The 7,518-nt window shown below is 41.1% G+C and overlaps 1 protein-coding gene across 1 annotated transcript in view; it reads left to right on the top strand.

Moving 5' to 3' along the window:
• Positions 1-2,346: 2,346 nt before the first annotated feature.
• RARB (retinoic acid receptor, beta) overlaps positions 2,347-7,518 on the top strand; it is a gene marked incomplete at its 3' end in the record, with an annotated part of 63,945 nt that continues 58,773 nt past the window's right edge. The window contains exon 1 of the mRNA XM_010146760.1: positions 2,347-2,499. The remainder of the gene's footprint in view (positions 2,500-7,518) is intronic.

The following is a 7,518-nucleotide window of genomic DNA, read 5'->3' as shown; positions in this document are numbered from 1 at the left end:
GGTGTTTTGGGGAGGCTTTTCTGGTTTACGTGAGCTCTTTCCATCTCGTAAACCTTTTCAAATTGTCCAGGAAAAAAAAAAAATCTAACAGCACCTTCAGCTCTTCAGTTGCTGACTATGCTTTCTCTGTTTATGAAGTGAGCTGGTTGCTTAATGTCTTCTGGGTATGGCAAGTTCCTGGTGCTTGGCCAGGGCCTGACAGACCTCACTTCTACATGTGGTTTGTGGTTTGAACACTTCTGTTTGGTGCTGGTGCTTGGTTGGGGTGAAATCATCAAAAAAGCAGAAGTGTGTCAGTATTATTCTCAAAGACCGCTTTCCCCAAACCGAAATCACAGAAGGGTTGCACTCCTGCAGTTGTTTTATTGAATGACACTACCTGTTTTCCCATGGGGAGCCTAAAAACTGCCTTTTAGATGGACTGGGAGAGTTGAATGAGCTAATATGAAACACATTGTCTGCTGGTATTACGAGGTTTAAAGCGAAAATTTTATCATTCCATAGACTGTTTGGAAGCCACCATAATTCATGTACGAGCATGAAATAAGGCACAGAATGTTTGAGGCCTCTCAAGGGCATTTGATGAATCTAACTTTAATTTAAAAGTACTAATAGATTATTGATTCAAGCAGGATGGCTGCGCAGAGATCAATAATGGAGCACTCTCTATCTCTCTTAAATACCAAAAATTACTGTTGAAAAGAAATTATCATTCTCATCTCTGTTTGCATTACGAAAAACTTTGTTAAAGTTGGCTTGGTGCAGTAGGAACCTGTAGATTTTTGGTTTGCCAAGGTGCAGCGTATTTAATGCTGAAAAAGATAAGTACAGTTCTGGACATTGTCTTAACGTCACAATTTATGTAGCCACATATTATTTTACTTTTCTGTTTTTCCACAGCCTTGTTATTGTTAGATATATAAATAAATTGTTCCCCTTGGAAAGATATTTCTTTGCTTAGAATCAGAGCCTTTAACACTTCACTCCAGCATTTTTCTTCTTCTCAGGAAATGTCCATCCTTGAAGTTGATAGTAGCTTAACCCAAGTAAAAATGGCAGAAAGGGGCCTTTCTCTCACAAGTAATCCGAAGTTGCATCGTGTTTCGTGATGCCCTCTGTGAATTCTGTAGAACACGAGTTGACAATGAGTCATGAGTTTAATACAAATGTATCATCTTTGTAATCTAAAAAATATCCTGTACTGTAAATCTTGTCTAAGATTTTTCCATTGAGTAATATTCTTTAGGGCCTGCTGTTAGTACTCTTGAGATTTAGCTCTGGTGATAGTGCCTAATATTTCTGGATAGATCTGAGTTCACAGATCCTGTCATTTCTGCGTATCTGTTGAAAAGTTAGAGGGATTTATCTGAGAAGCAGCAGAATGGCTAGGTGAAACATGAAAATGTATTGCACATCCACAATAAATGTGAGGAATGATGACAACATATCACAGAAAACTAATGCAGATGCTTTGGAAGGATGTAGTTCGCATGTCTTACCTCGCATCGTAGAGCTTTCATGTCCTTTCCCTGAAAGGGATAACTGGCATTTCAGCAGGTTCAAAACAAATGACCATCTAGAAATATTAAGGCAATAAAGGGATGTGGGGTCATAATATGTAAGTAGCTTTTACTCAGAGAGGTTTCCCGATGTAACAAATCCTAAGGTAGGTAAGGAAGTGTTACTGGGTTGTGCTAGTTTTGTAGATTAAAAAAAAAAAAGAACCAAAACAAAAAACCCCAAACAAACAAAAAACCCCTGTTCAGGTAATTTTCAGGTCTTATACTCAGTAGTCTGTCTCTTTACATAAGTTCTGGTGCACGTCCGTATCGTTTTGTGGCAGAATTGCACATTGGAAGTGTTACCTTTTGTAGACAAAAGCAAGAGATAACAAGAGCTCTCCCAAAATCGGGTGGTGATTGGAAGGGTACATGCCACAAACAATTTCCCAAACAATTTCCCTTTGAAAGAGGATATCCAGCACATGCACATTGATCCCACATCATTCAATAGGTTAAAACCAGAGCGTGAGCCCAAGATTGGCCATTTTTGGAGCCTGGTAGGAGACTCGAGCCATATATCTGAAGTGAGCTGAAGCTCTTGTGGTGTTGAGCAGCTGGATGGTAAAAAATGATTGGGTACTTAAAAATATACTTTTGAGGCTATAGCATGTGGTCCTGTCACAACTGGCCTTGCTTTAGTTCCCCTTAAATGTTGGTAGGAGGGACAAGTGAGCATTCATTAGATGAAGATAGATATGGGCCAGTTTGGTAGTTATAATACAGTAAATAATCAGTAATTTAAAATTCATTCATGAATCATTCAATTATATTTCTCTTTTCTCTTGTAGCAGTTGAAACTCAGAGCACCAGTTCTGAGGAACTTGTTCCCAGCCCTCCTTCACCACTTCCACCCCCTCGTGTTTACAAGCCCTGTTTTGTCTGTCAAGACAAGTCATCCGGATATCACTATGGAGTCAGTGCTTGTGAGGGATGTAAGGTGAGTGCCATCATCTCCCTTTCCTTTCATAGGGCTGTATTTCATTTTAGGGAGGGACAAAGCAATGCAGTTTGGTGTGACCTGATTGTCTCCAAAGACACCTGTACCTTTCTTGTGTGAATTAATTGTGATTCGTGAGTAAAACCAAGTGACCATCATGCCTGGAATTATTTCCCCTCATAATTTCTGCCGAAGTATGTCTCTCAGGGACTTCTCTAAGTATTGACTTAAGTGAGGATGTGATCGTAGATGCAGACGTAATCAAGAAGGAAGTGAAAACGCTTTGAGGCTGTGTTCATCTGTAGCTCAGGTATACCCTGAAAACTCACGTGGTCGTCTGCTCTCAGCCTGGCTTTTTCTGTCTGCTGTTACCTCTGTGTATCCAAGGGGTGGAATTTGGGAAAAGGATCTGATCATCTGGAATTTTTGGCATAGTCTCTAACTATCTGACTAACATCAAATCAAATTGGGAATTCGAGGAATAGCAGGCTGGTATTTGCAAAATGTAATCTGGCAGACTGCAGCGCTGGCACATCTGCTGTCTGCTTTCCAGTGCTGTGATTGCCAGAGCATGACTTGACTATCCATAGGATGTGGTAGTATGATTCGCCGCTCTGAAGTAGAGAGTGTCTGAAGCCTAGATGCACACCAGAGAAGCAAAGCGGCTAAACCATGTGTGTATGGCAGTAATTAGAGGTGTACGTACAGTGAATAGTGTGGGTGGAAGGAAGAAGGTAGTATGAAAAATGCCAAAGAAAAGTTAGCATAGAACAGATGGCCTCATAGTTAACTTTATTCATTATCATACCCTAATGCAGTGTTCTTTTTTAATGATTAAACAAAATACCTATGATTTAAATCCCTGAGATTGAAACAGTGGTGCGCTTAGTGCCGTGAAGATCCTAAATCATGATGAAAATGTGACAGGCACTACATCCATATAAATAAGTTACTAGAATAAGTTACTAAAGGTTATTTTGCTGGTTTATTTGTGTGAAATACATTTTTCAGATACTGTGCAGTTAGCCATTTTCGCTTTATCCTTTGAACCTACAATTTCCTCCATGCTACTGGCCTTTTGTAGTGACATAAAATACCATAGTCCTGGGTTTGTGTCATTAGGCAAAAAACTGTAGGGCTGGAGTCTGGTTCCCCTCTATTTTATAACTGTAAGGACCAAAGCAGTAAAAGTAACTATTTAAGCTCACCTCAGTTCTAGAATCTCTTTTCTGGTGTTGGGGTTTTCCTTGGATATCATGTCTGCTATTTCTTCTTTTAGGTGCCACAAAACTATTGAAATTCAAGTGTCTGTTAGGAAGAACTATGCAAAAAATGTGCTGTAGCTGATTTCATTAAATAGGAAATCTCATCATACTCAGATGCTAACACACAAATGGTGGTGTCATTTGGTCTCCCCCACGTTCCCTCTAAACACAGATGTAACTGCAGACGGTGGCAGAAAGGTCACATGTCCCTTAGACTTCATTATTTTTTAAAAATATGCAAAAACATACTGTCGGGCTTTTATTGGCATACTGCAAAGCATTTTCATAAATTATTAAAGCAAGACCACACTTGTCAAAATACACTAAGAAATCCATTTTGTAACGTGTTAGCCATTATTCAACAACAAAAATCATGTTCACTTATTTGTTAAGTTGCAGGATAGGGTAATTCAGCACTTGGTAATTCAGCTGCTGTTAAAACCACAAAAAATCAGTTACATACAAAACCTGTCAGTCTATGAGAAATAACAAGATTCCAAAGCAGTGACCTGGCTGCTTGAGACTGGTAATATTAGGGATAGTTGACGCTAGCTCTTCAACAGGTTGGACTAGGATTCTATGAATTTCTTCCACTGATTGAATCAACTTCCTTAGTGAGTGCCGGGAACTGGCAAAGAACATGAGACCACTTGGGTCAACTAGTGCTCCCTTTGGTGGAGAGTCATTTACTACTTTGGCTGTTGAAAGTTGTCTGAGCTTTCAGGTCAGCAGAAGTGGTGTGCTGGATGACAGGAAGCAGCAGTACGTGACCACACCACCAAAGACAGCTCTGGAAACCTCTACGTTGCCAGTTTCTACTCTTTCTCTGAAGATTGTTATCATTTTCTCTTGATCCCTCTTGCGTTGTTTGGTTTATTTTTCTATTCCTTCATCTTTGCTCTACACTACCTATCACACAGTCATTCCTTGGTCCTGTACCATAAGAAAGCTGCCACCTTGTATTTATTTCTAGCCGCCCAGGCTCCTGCCTGTACTCAACTCTACCCCTTGGTTCCCAGTATCAGTTCTTCAGGCTTCTCCTTCTGTCCAGCCTTCTTCATACCAAAGTTTAGCCAGTCGCTTTGCAAGTTTCCATAAGCACTGAGCATTGTGCACTGCTGCTGGGGAAGCCTTGTCTCCTGTGGATCTCTGCCTTTCAGTTGGTCAACCCAGGTGTATTAGGGAGCCTGTGTTTCACTGGAGGCTTCTGCTTGGTACAAAGCTGGAGTTTCATGCTGATTCTGGGGTGAATCAGGGAGCAATAATGAGGAAAAATTCATGTCACAGCCTTTCATCTGGTTAGGAAACACACGTTTATTTCTCTTTTACCTGAATACGCATCTCCATGCAATTTCAAAGAACTTTATTTTCTTTGATATCTGGAGTTTCACTGAAGCTGACCAGCATGTTCAAAAGCTGTTGGGATGGGGAGAGACTACGTTGCTGGACAGCCGGGTTGCACAAAGCTCATTCTGTAAGAAGCTACACTAAAATATTAGCCAAATCAAGTATTAATTCTATTTTTTTCCTCTTTTCCTCTGAACTTGTCTGTATTCTACTCCTGTTTCCACTGTTTGTTTCTTCACCTGATTTGTAGTTTCTGTCCTGTGATGTTAAACCTTAGATTCACTCCTTTTTCCTCCTGCATTGCACCTCCTTCTGCTCTGAGGTTCTTTTCTCAAGTTTTTTCCTTTTTTTTCTTTTTGACTGATTTACCTTTCCCTTCAAACTCCTGGCAGCCTTGTTTCTCAAGGGATGCGCAAATGGAAAACTCGGCTCATACCATATTTATCTAATTAGGGCCCCGTTCTTTTTTTTTTTTTTTTTTCTGTGCTGGCTTTCCCTTGGCTTTCTTCTGATTCTGTTTCCTTCTCCTTTTCCTTTCTGCTTTGAGCTCCAGTGCAGCTGCCGTCACAGCAATCATTAGCAGTCTCCGTCTAGTGCGAAGGGACAGCTTTCCGTCCTCGAGATTTTGGGCTGATGACTGCCTTAGATTCAGCACGCTTTCTTTTTCCTAGCTTTCAGGGCTCTTTAGATTCTCCTCCTACTTTGCTTAATGTTTATTCAGTGTCTCCTTAAACAGCTCTTTGTCCGCTTCCTGATGTTTTGCCCTGAGGTTCAGTTCTGTGGCTTTTTGTCTCCAAAGCATCACCTACTGACCTGTTTTATGGTAGGCCAGTGGGGGAGGTCATGCGATACTCTGCTTATAAAGGGTGTATTCTTAATGGAGACCCTTCCAGCCAGGAGCCCTTGGAGAGCTCTGGATGGCGATTATGACCTTTCGATGCACGGTCTGGGGACCTCTGCACTGGAAATTTTATCTTCCCTCAATTGTCACCAACCCATGGATGATTTCCAAAGTTATCCCCATCTCTGACTTCTCCCCTCCTGTCTTGCCCTGGTCTGCCCTTCTGCTTGTCTACCTGTGACCTTGGACTTGGAGTTCGTGAAGGCAGAACTTTCCATCCTCTCTCTCTGACATCACCATCTGAAATCTCATGGTGTGCAGATTTTCAGGCATCATGCCATGACAACATCATAGCTGACCTGCAGCACCATAGTTCACACAATGTGGTGTTCCTCTAAAATCTGCCCTCTGCTGCCTTCATTGGCAAACCAAGCTTGCGGTCTTCTCGCGTGGTGATTAGAGTGGTGCCTTCTCCTGCCCTTCCTTCCCCTTTTTTGCCTCACTGCCATCCTTAGACCTTATTCTTTTGGGACCCTGGGAACAACCTCCTAACCTCCTTTGCCAAAAAACGCTCTTTTCGGTATTTTAAGGCCCACTTTTTAAAGTGATCTTTCTGTCTCATTACCAGAGTCTTCAATACTGTGCTCCACTAGAAGGACTGTTCTGTGGCCTGTTTTGATAAACTAGTCTTTCAAGGTTTTCAGGGGCTGGAGAATGTCATAATATGCACTTATGAACCACAATGAAGCTTAGGAGCTGTCTAAATAATGTTAAGCTATCTTGTTTTCTCATTTTAGTATACTCATACTGAAAACCTTATTTGTGATTATAGATCCAGGGTACCTGACTTCTTGCTTTTCCAGTTTAAACTTTGGGATCTTTCAGAAGGTTGAAATCCCAAGGTTTTTTTCAATTTGGTCAGTCAAATTCAGCAATCAGGATTATTTTTTTTTTAAGTGGCTTTAGAAACCTGATCTTGGTTTTGTGTTTATTATGTTATGATGATGAGCATCGTAGCCTGTCGATGGCTTTATACATATATTAAAATCTCAAACCCAAGCTGATCATCATACTGCACTTGTCAGAAAAATTCCAGAGTCAGTCCATCATTTTATGTGTAAAATACCATACATTGACAATATTCAACTTATTTACAACTTTCCCATTTTGTAAGCTGTGTGGCATTTGAGGCGGGTTTTGGAATCTACTGCTGTGTTTCGTGACCTCAGTTAAAGACTTCTGAAATCCTTTTCTGTTTCCTTTTTTTTTTTTTTTTTCCCCTTTTCCCTTGGTCCGTGGGTGTTGCTAGATAGCACGCAAACAAATTCCATACCAAGTGAGCAACTTGGATTTATCCAGCTGGTGCAAGTGGTTAAAGGGCTGGCTGTCACCGAAAGCTCAGCTCTTTGGTCCTGACTTGACTCGTCATTGTAGCCGGGTTTTTAGCGTCGTGGGCTGGACTCCTTACACAATGCCATCATTGTGTGGGCGAGGCGGAGAAGCTGGTGTTCTTGCAGCTTCAGCTGTCTCTGAAAGCTTTGTCCCTTGTTCTGGGCCTTTTAAAGA

The sequence above is a fragment of the Eurypyga helias genome, unplaced genomic scaffold, assembly GCF_000690775.1.
Source record: "Eurypyga helias isolate BGI_N326 unplaced genomic scaffold, ASM69077v1 scaffold15092, whole genome shotgun sequence".
Lineage (NCBI taxonomy): Eukaryota > Metazoa > Chordata > Aves > Eurypygiformes > Eurypygidae > Eurypyga > Eurypyga helias.
This window is presented reverse-complemented; position numbering and strand designations above follow the sequence as displayed.